The following is an 11537-nucleotide window of genomic DNA, read 5'->3' on the forward strand; positions in this document are numbered from 1 at the left end:
TTGATGCTCAAATGATTAAATCAATTTATTTGTTAAATTAAGCTCAAGAGCTTAGAGGACCAAAGTTGGATAAGGGAAGGGAAAAAGTGATCGAATAGCCGCCGAAATTATTCGACCACATCCGAGGTAAGTTTTAAGTGTTTAAACGTTGAGTAAATTCAATTATAATAGGACATGATGAGTTGATTTAATAAGATATGATGTGGCCATGATATGTTCTAAGCTAAAATGGTAAGTTCTTAAGTGTTTGAGCTTGGGAATTTAAGGGTAATTTGAAATAGTCTGCTTCGGACAGCAGCAGTAACGTGACTTTAGAAAATCACCATAAATTTATGGACTTGAATTAGAGGCTGAATGAGACATGAAATTAAAGCTTAATGAGTCTAGTTTCTTATAAAAGAAACCGTGTAAGCAAAGGAATTTCCGATAATGAGATATTTAAATTTGTGTGAGACGGTATCAGAATGACTCCGAAATCCCCTGTTCTGTTTTTAGAAAATCATTATAAATTGTACAAAAATGGTTATAAGATAAAATTTATATTCTTAGACTCCTTAATGAGTCTATTTTCAAATGAAATCAAATACAACACATTTTGAATTCTGTAAAATGAGAAATTTGATTCGTAGTGAAGAGAGGTCAGATTAGTCAAATAGTGAAACAGGGGAAACTTTAATAAAAATCTGGTATTGATTGGCCAAACCTAAAATTCTGGAAATTTTATGGATGGAAGATATACGAGTCTATATTCAGGAAAAATTAACAGAAAGTGATTTGTAGTTTTGTAGCTCCAGTTATAAATAATTTAATGACTATTGCTCAGGAAAAACAGCTTGTGCTGAATTTGAGATTATGTTGTGAACCTTGATAAACTTGTTTTAGTTGCTCATAAGCTATTGATTAAACCCATACTTGAATTCTAAATCGTGATATTGTAAGTTTATGAGTATTTGAATATGAAATGATAGTATGGCGTAATGACCGATGTGATGAATGTGAAAGTGTATATATGTGATAAGGCCTAATGGCCGATGTGATGAATGTGAAAGTGTATATATGTGATAAGGCCTAATGGCCGATGTGATGAATGTGAAAGTGTATATATGTGATAAGGCCTAATGGCCGATGTGATGAATGTGAAAGTGTATATATATGTGATAGGGCCTAATGGCCGATGTGATGAATGTGAAAGTGTATATATATGTGATAAGGCCTAATGGCCGATGTGATGAATGCGAAAGTGTATATATGTGATAAGGCCTAATGGCCGATGTGATGAATGTGAAAGTGTATATATGTTATAAGGCCTAATGGCCGATGTGATGAATGTGAAAGTGTATATATGTGACAGGGCCGAGTGGCCAACGTGATGGATGTGAAAGTGTATAAATGTGATAAGTCCCGAAGGGCATTTGTGTCAGTACTATATCCAGGTTAAAACCCCGCAGGCTTTATGCGAGAATATTATCACTGATTAATGTCCGTAAGCTTCGTGCTCGTACTATATCTGAGCTCTAAAGACCCGATGACTACGTGTGGGGATTTTGTCCGGGTAAGACCCGATAACTTCGTGTGGAGATTATGTCTGGGTAAGACTTCGTAATAAGAATTGCTTATAAATATATTCAATGTGAAAGGTTAAACAGGTATGTACTCCAAGTTTATATGTGAGCTTGATTTGCACTAAATCATAAGGTAGTTATGTGTTGCATACGAGAGCAATCTATGAGACTATTCCTATGATTATGTGACATCGGATCAGTGTGAGAGGTTATGTGAAATCATACGATATATCTATGTTACATGAGCTCACTTTTATGTGAAAGTTTATCTGCCTATTGTATATGATGAGATGTGCATATTCGGTAAAGGGATGGTATGCCCGAAGGAAGAGTGAAATAAAAATACGAACAACTATGTTATAATTTGATTGTTATATGTTGACACTGCTTAAAACTTACTAAGCATTGTAATGCTTACTCCATTTACTCTGTTTCCTCTGTTTTATAGATCTCATTGCGAAGCTACAGGCTCGGGGATCGTCAACAACTAGTCACACTATCACTATCCACTGTTTGGTACTGCTATGTTTTGGATTATCTTATGGCATGTATAAAATAGACTAGTGGCGGAAGAATATTTTGGTTAATGTATATAAGCCATGCGAAAATGGCATCTTTTGAATGTTTACTTAGAGAAGTTTAAATTTTATCCCTGGCCGTGCTTAGTACTTATCTAAATGAATGACCTTTATTTCAAGAAAAAGTTCAAAATTTTACGGTTCTGACATGAGTTACAAGCCCGGTAATGCCCCTTACCTATTCTGGCGACGGTCACGGGATAGGGGTGTTACACTTCCTTTCAATTTTTCTTAATTATTCATTATGTTTGCAAATTGCTTTGTTGTTTTTCCATTGATGGTGATAGCTTAATTTTGTTTAGCTAGAAAGATTACATTTATTTAATAAAGTTCATTTAGTTGTATTTATGATGTTTTGTGCCTCAATCGTTCATGTTTTCAATTAAACTTAAGTATGTAATTCATTCATACGTGATGAATGCATTAGAATTAGTTGAGTGATCCTAACCAGACGATGACTAGTGGATGCAATAATTGAAAAGTGAATGCTTAATTTAGATCCTAACTTGACTAAATTGAAGGTTCATAATAACTCGAAAGAGCTATATTATCTTGCTTAGCTTTTAAGTTTATGTGATTAAATTATTTCAAACCTAACCTGTCCTTATTACTTCACATGAATTCTAAGAAACCCTTAGTTGAATATGATTAGTAAAATGCATGTTTTTCTAAGTAAATGATTCCGAAAGGACTTAATTTTGGTTTCAAACTCATGAATGATCGAGTTGTCTTGGATTATTTTTTCAAAACATTGTAAGCATGATGGAAATGAAATAAGTTAAATAATGTAATTATTCTAACCTCAGCATGTTATCATTGTAAAAATCTATTGAATTTTGTTGTTAAATCCATCTCATCCATTTTAACCATTCATTTCGTTTGCATTTAAGTTAACTTCCATTAGGGATCACTTTGCATCTAGTCATTTATTTTTTTCAACACTGTTTCCTTAATCATTTTTGTGAAATTATTACAATTTACAATCTGGTTTTATTTTATTTTTATTTAATTTCTAAATTTACTAAATAATTCTTTAATTCTTTAATTTTATTATTTCTTCTTTTATTTTCTTTTTAGGTCTTCATGAGTATAGATCGAATCATCGATTTGCTCCCTGTAGACCCTGAAATCGAACGGGCATTTAGAAAAAAGAAGGCAAGAAAGGTTAACAAGTCGTAGAAATAAACCGTTAGAATCAAAACAATGTTCAAGGGAATGGGGTTGCTAATGCTCGAAATTCAATCCTTACTGTTGATGATAGGGATCGACCCATAAGGCAGAATGTCGTGCCACTTTTTAATAAACTAAATCTAGGAATTAGGAGACCGGAGATCGAGACATAGTAGTTTGAATTAAAGATTAGGATGTTTCAGATGCTTCAAATGATAGGCCAAATTAGTGGAATGCCCACAGAAGATCCACATCTTCACCTTCAATTGTTTATGGAGGTTAACGATTCCTTCAAGATAGCTGGTGCAAATGAAGACAACTAAGGTTGAACTTGTTCCCATACTCATTGCGAGATCGAGCACGAGCATGACTTAATTCCTTTTCATCCAATTAAATTTTCATTTGGCAAGAATCAGTTGAAAGCTTTCTGGTAAAGAATAGCCCACCTAGCAAAAATGCTAAGTTGCAAAATGAGATTACCACTTTTCAGCAGATGGATGATGAGTCCCTATACGAGGCTTGGGAAAGATTCAAAGAGCTACTATATAAATGCCCTTACCATGGATTCTGCATTGCATCTAGTTGGAAACATTTTATAATGGTCTCAACACATACACAAGGTTGGTGGTAGATGCTTCTGTGAATAGTGCTCTCTTGTGAAGTCTTATAATGAGGCTTACGAGATGATGGAGAGAATAGCCAGTAACAATTACCAGTGACCAACAAATCAAGCAGCTTCAGGAAGATGAATAGTCAGAGTGCATGAAGTAGACACCTTTACTTCAATCTCAGCTTAGGTATCATCTATCTCTTCAATATTGAAACAATTTACTACTAATAGTTTAAATCATGTTGCAGCTTAGCCACCAATCCCCTACCAAGGAACTGGACCAAATAACAATTACATGTAGCAAAGATCAAATCAACTTCTTGGTTTCAATTAACAAGTTCAAAAGCCACTGCAAGTTGAATCCTCCAATAATGTGGAGAATTTGTTGAAGGCATACATTGCTAAAAATGATGCCTTGGTTCAAGGCCAAGCAACAACAATGGAGAATTTGAAAATCAAGTGGGACAATTAGCTAATGAGCTTAGAGGCAAACCCTAAGGTGCTGTACTAAGCAACATAGAAAATCCTCTACTAGTAATATTGAGAGCTTATTAAAAGCATACATGGTAAAGAATGATGTGACTTTGTGAAATTTGGAGAACCATATGGGGTAGTTAGCCTAAAAAATTTGAAATAAACCATAAGGAGCTTTTCCTAGTGGCATTGAGAACCAGAGAAAATCAAGCAAGGAGAATTGCAAAGCGGTCACTTTACGAAGTTGAAGGAATTTGGAACCCAAGGAAGTTGAGACTGAAGATGAACCTCCCAAGAAAGTGGAAAATCAAGTAACAGTTGAAATTTCAGCACTAGAGAAGCCAGATTCTGCAAATTCTAAAGAGGTAAAATCTAAACTAGTGAATTCTAATAAGCTAACCCCTTCGTTAGATATAGATATATTACCTCGGAAGACCTGTCCAATCCAAGCCAAACTTCCACTACTTCCATAAGCAAGAACAAGATACTCAATTCAAGAGAATGTTGGATGTGTTGGAACTGCTACGTATCAACATTCCATTGGTGGAAGCTTTGGAGCAAATGTCGAACTATGCGAAAGCTATGAAGGAATTTTTGTCTAAGAAGAGAAGGCTTTGGGAATTTGAAACTGTGGCCCTAACTAGAAAATGTAGCCTATTTTTCAGAACAAGTTGTCTCCTAAGTTGAAGGATCCAGGAAGTTTCACCATACCTTGCAATATTGAAGAATTTGATTGTGGTAAAGCTTTGTGTGATTTGGGATTGAGTATCAACTTGAGGCCTAATTCTATGATTAGAGGATTAGGTATTGGTAAGGCCAGGTCGACTATAATTACACTCCAGCTGGCGGATTAATCTTTGGCATACCTAGAAGGAAATATTAAGGATGTATTGGTACGTGTTGATAAATTCATATTTCCTACTAACTTCATTACCTTATATTTAAAAAGCAAAGAAAAAAAATACCAATCATCCTAGGAAGGCCTTTCTTGGCAACCTACAGTATGTTAATCGATGTATAGAAAGGTGAACTCATCGTACAAGTTCAAGATGAACATGTGACCTTTAATGTACTCAAGGCCATAAGATCTCATGATGAGGTTAAAGATTGTTCTACTGTCTTAAAGGAAGATTCGCTAGTTCCTACAAAATTAGAATGCAATGATCTATTGGAACGTATTTTATTTGACTTTCCACATCAAGATGAGGATGATACATGTTTGGAAGCTGATTCAGAAGAATTTAGTTCAAAAGTTCAATTCAAGTCATTAGAGCTATCATCACATGAGTACAAGCAACCTAACCCATCAAGAGAAGAGTCACTCAAGTTAGACTTAATGGTTTTGAAAGGGTCATCAAATACTGAGAAGGGATCTATTAAGGGATAGAAGAGTTTGATTCAATCTGGAGTATTTGATCTTGGGAAACTCGAGTCTTAATGGTTAAAAGCAAGGATCATGGATCTCATAGATGACATTCAGTGTGTGGGACTTGTACCAAAGAAATAATGTATAACGAAAAATGAGTTGATTTCGTTAAGGATCATCACAGGTAGGTAGATTTGTATGAATGATATAAAGTCGAGAAAAATAAAACAAAAAGACCATTTCCTGCTGTTAAGGGCAACATTATTTTTTCTTTTTAGATGGATATGATTGGTATGAAAAATGGTCATTTAACATCACCTTTACCAGTGACAATCATCAATAACATTGAGGGAGTTCTCTTTAGTATCTCTATCTTTAATTTATTTTTAGTTTTTTTTTCTCTCATTTGAATAAATGACATACTTAGAAATTATTTTTCTTGAATTAGTACTTCAAATTAATTATGTCTAAGGAGATTGGAACTTAAGCGGGACCATTTGAGACCCCTTCAACCTTTCCTAGGAATTTAATTTGATGTAATTTTTAGAGAAGAAAATTTCTAAGTAACCTAAAATGAATTTTAATTTTTTTAGTTTTTTATTCAATAAGGGGGTCAAGTTGGCCAAATGTTTAATCATTTTGTTTCTGTCAAAATTTTATTTCAATACAAGGAATAAAATAATTTTTTCAATTTTGGGCTCAAGGCCCAGAATAGTGATGAGCAGAAAAATATCCAATACTCGCTACCCCTTCCCTTTGTCGTAATATCACTTACCCACGCTGCAGCAATCTCAAAAAAAAGGGGATGACACAAATTAATAAAAAGGGGAGGAATTTCTTTTATTTCTTTTTCTTTGTATTATTTTTAGGATACTTTTACTTAGGAATAATTTTTTATGCATAAAATCAATTGAATAATTTGCAAACATGAATAAATTAAACTCAATGCCTCTTCTCTAACAAAAAAAGGACATAGTGTGGTGATGTGAACGAACATGTCTAGGATTGGATTGTTAAGAAAGAATTGGTACTTAAGCAATCTTCATGACTCACCTCTCTTTTCTTGTTATCCTACCTGGTGTTCAGATCTCATTCATTACTTTCTTTACACAATGAGGACATTGCTTCTGTTTAAAGGGGGTAAGGCAAAATTTGCATGAATTTTTTAATGTGACTCTTCATTGTTCCACTAGAATCTGATTTTGTTCCCTTCTTAGAGAATATATTAATGGTATTTATGAGCAAAGTTAATTATTCATTGATCTTATCAATAGCCTTCGCTATCTGTTTTGTTATTGGAGTAGCTTTTTGAACATTGACAATAATGTTCTTTTCAGGTCTCATCTTGTTATGTTTCACTTCCTCCAAATTCAAATCAAAGGTTTAAAGTGAACCAATTAACTCGTCAAACTCGAGAGTGGTAATGCCCTTTGCCTCCTTAATTATTGTGACCTTGATTGCAAAGTGCTATTGCAAGGACCTTAAGAATTTTCTCACAAGTGTAACTTCAAAAAAATGCTCACAAAAATAAAAAGCCCCATTAGAAATATCACATGAATTGGCTTAAATTTTAGGAGTAAACTCATCTTTATGTGTTATTAAGTTTTCAAATTTGCTAGTTAAAATTTGAAGTTTTAACATGCATACAACATAATTTCCTTCATGTCGATTTTGTAATATTGTACATACCTCATTTTCACAATCACAAATGACTTTGAGTTTATTTAAGTCAACTCCACTAACTATGACATTTAAAGCTTGTGAATTTTCATGAGTAGCATTTCTTCCTTAAATAGTCTGTTTGCTTTATTCTTTGAGACGTGCGGTGCCTTCAGTAGTAGTTATAATGGGTTAAGTCCACCTTGCTTCAATATCTTCCCAAGCAGCTTCATAATTAGACATGATGAAAACCCTCATATGAGCCTTCTAATATGCATATTTTTTTGAACCAAGTAACAAAGGGAGTCGAGTAATCGAACTACCTTCTTTCATGGATTCTGTGGTTGCAAATCGAACATAGAGTCACCTTCAAACAACTATTGAAGCCTAATCCAATACCAATTGAAAGAGCATGATATGGTTTTCTGTTTGTCCCAATTAAATGTCCTAAATGATGTTCAACCACAAGTTTGAACAAGACTGTTGATGATTCATCATCATATGATAATTTTGGATTATATCTTACTTACATTTTCTTGGTTTTTTGAGTATTTTTATATATTTTAAATTCATTTTAGTGATTTGAAATCTTTTGTTTGTATTGTAAATATTGTGTATTTTTAGTGTTTTTCACACATTTAGTTTCAATAAAAATATTCCATATGGAATTTGCATGTAAAATAGGTTTGGGAAGAAGATGTCAATACATGGAACCACGAGATTCAGTGCACTAAGCCTAAAGTTGATCAAAGATGATGAGTTAAAGTTCAAAGATCAAAGATTCAAAATTTTATAATTTAGACACATTTAGAACTTCCAATCAAAACACTTCTTAGTGTTTCGATATTGTCTCGAGCTTTAGGACTCCATTTTGAGTGTACTTTATATCTTTGAAAAGGTATTTGAAAATTTATTTAAATATTGGAACACCAACACCAAAATGCATCAAAACGAAATCCAAAAGTAATGGTAAAGTTACAATTTTCATATTGATGGGCAGTTTTGATGCATTTTATTGTTTGGATCATAAAGGATTGAAATTTCTATCGTGAATAGACAAGATGCAGAACATCAATAAACTTTCTTGGACTTTTCCCATTGGAAGACATTAACTTGGACAAAAGAAGTCATCATTTAAAATGTGAAAAATGACCCAAAAGATGACAAAGAAGTAGGCCTACAAATTTATTATTAGGAAGTCCTTTGCATTGTTATTTTTCTTTTCACAAACCTCTATAAGTAGCCTTTGGTTTTAGAATAGGAAGCATCTTAAAGTTGAGATCAAGATCATTTCCTTGTTAAGTTTTTGTTAGTTTCATTATTCGTGTAAAATTCCAAGTTTTTTATATCTAATATGTCTTTTCCATTTAAGTTAGAGTTGTATGTTATTCTAAGTTTTCAATGCTGACGTGAAAGGGTGAAAGTCTTGGAAAATATTAAGGTAAATTTCATACTCATCATTTGAGCTAAAATTAATTATCAATCACTTGTTATAAGCATACTTGTAAAGTAAGACATTTTATTTGTTATAGACAATATATGACACAATGAATGCTTCGATAAATTAACCTTGATTTGTTGTAGACATAAAAATTGGCATAATAAATATTTGAAATATTTTTTTTCAAGTCATGAAGTTATCAAGTGATTATAATACCATATATTTATATTTTTGGACTGAACTTAAATAGTTGAACTGTCATATTGCACCATCCTTTGCTTATGGATTCATTTGCTAAACTCTTGGACTTATTGGAAAATCATTTTGGTCACTCCTTTGATGGTCATACCTTTGCTTATGGATTCATATGATTAATTATTGGACATACATTACTAGATTATTTGATTGGGACCTCCATTTTTGTGTAGATTCTAATTGAATAATAACATTGAGTGCTAAAATTTAAATCTTAATATGACACCAAGAGTTGATCCTCTAACCTCAGCATATTTTCTTCCAGGTATTTGTTTTTATTTTTCGTTAATTTATTGCGTTACCTTTTAGTTTTTTTTCTAGTGTTTCTTGCGACTACTTTCATTATCGATACTCATTTCAAAGTTAAATTTTAATTTTCTGTTCTAGCATAATACTTATAATCTTGTAAGTTCTAATCAACTTCCCTATGGATCGACATTGGACTCCTAAGATTTTCTCACTTGAATATCACTTGAACTTGGGTTGTAGACCTAGAAAGTCCCTTCAACTATGTAATAAAGGTAGTAAGCAAATAAGAAGAAGAGTAATCAACACACGATATTTATTAACTTAGTTTGGAAAATAACCTACTTACATTCAAAAATCAATAAATGATTTTTTCAAAAATTTGTCTGAGCACCAATTAGGTATAGCCCAATTTAGCATTACAACAATGGTAATTGTAGCCCGAACAATAAACCCAATTATCACAATCACTCACCTCAAAATAAAATTACTTACATTCAAAGTTTACTCAAAAATAAAATTATTACAAGAGTTTCAAAAAAAAAAAGAACAAGTAACTCAATACAATAATCAAAAGAGACACTCGAAAAACAGAAAAAAGTAACACCAATCAGCTACCTATATTTATATGTCAAGATCGATTCCCTTTAAATACAAAAATTAGGAGCAATTTAGGGGTTAAATTGAAAGAAACCATAAGCTGGCGAGCTCTACTGAAAGATCAGGAAAAAATAGTGGCTAAGTTGGATATTGTTGAGAACCAAATCTAGTTCGGTTGGATTGGAACTAATTGGTTTCTTGATTCGCCAAAATTTGTTGTACTAGATTAGAGCCAATTCTATACTTCACGAGCTAGTTTTACAACAAATTAATATAGTTTCTATTAAGTTTCCCTTTCTAGGACTTAGTTAATAAAATGAGAATTGTTATGTGTTTTATGACCTTTTAGGCAAATCTGAGCCTAAGGGAATACTAACATGTTGATTAAGTTTGTAAGACATCAATTCATGCTAAGGAGTTAGTGGATTGCTCCCGATGTTCCAACATGGAGCTGGGATGTCGTAACATAGCAAGCAGAATACCCAGGGGGTAGCCTGTTGAGGATGTCACGAGACATGCTAGATTGTATCACGACACCCCTAAAGACATGAAAAAAAATTAAACTGCCTTCGATATCGCGACACAAGCTTGAGTGTATCGTGACAAAACTGCGACAAGCCCAATTTAATGAGTAAGGATGTTTTTGTCTATACAACCTAAATTAACATGCTCAGTCGTCTTTACTTGACCAAGTTAGATCATAATACAAGTAATCTATAAATACTTCCTTCGAACAACACATTGGGGGGATCACTCTAAGGTTTTTATTCTGTTCTTAGTATTTGCTTAGTTTACGATATGTTCTTGTAATTGGAAGATTTTATTCTGAAGTGAGACTTTCGCGAGCAGATATTGCTCTAGAGCCACTCTTTCATCGATAAATCCATCCGCATCTCGTTTATTTATTCTATTCGTTGTACTTCTTTATTTAATATTGTTAATTGAATGCTTGTGTAAAGACTAGAATCAATTTATGCTTTATACATATTTTGCATGTTTGAAATGTATTAACCAAATTAATTTAATTAAAGGTATAGTATAATTTGGACTTGTTAGATCTGATTGAGTGTAATTAAACCCTAGGATTGACGACCCTAGGAAGTAATTTAGGTAGATATGAACCCAAAATCGGTATCTCTATCAAGTATCATTTAGCGGATTAGTGGTTGGGAAAGGAAAAACTTAAACCCTAGAATTGATGAACCTAGGAAGTCACGAAGGTAGGAATGAACTCGAAATCAGTATTGCCTACCGTGAAAACCTTACCTTGCCCCGACTTCAATTATGACATTGAGAGATAAGTATTTCTTACCGACTAGTTAGTTTATTAGAAGGCTAAGAGGCCCAACTAGGTTAACTACTAGCCAATTATTTAGAACCCTACATCAATAATTAATCGGGAAAAGCAATTAAATCTAGGCTAAAGTAAATCGCATAGTTGAAACAAGGAATAGGAGAACCGATACACTAACCTAGGAGTAGATTTAGGTTTAGTTCAATTTAATTAGTTTATTATCATCATTGTCATATTTCTTCCAAGTTAACACTACTAATTTGTGACTCAAGTAGATTAGTA

General features: G+C 33.0%; 1 non-coding gene across 1 annotated transcript; it reads right to left on the reverse strand.

Moving 5' to 3' along the window:
- Positions 1 to 3771: 3771 nt before the first annotated feature.
- LOC121222751 (small nucleolar RNA R71) lies at positions 3772 to 3877 on the reverse strand. Its single transcript, XR_005920122.1, has one exon. It is a non-coding gene; the product is annotated as a small nucleolar RNA R71 (small nucleolar RNA).
- Between the last annotated feature and the right edge of the window lie 7660 nt (positions 3878 to 11537).

This window comes from Gossypium hirsutum, chromosome D10 (genome assembly GCF_007990345.1).
Source record: "Gossypium hirsutum isolate 1008001.06 chromosome D10, Gossypium_hirsutum_v2.1, whole genome shotgun sequence".
Classification (NCBI taxonomy): domain Eukaryota; kingdom Viridiplantae; phylum Streptophyta; class Magnoliopsida; order Malvales; family Malvaceae; genus Gossypium; species Gossypium hirsutum.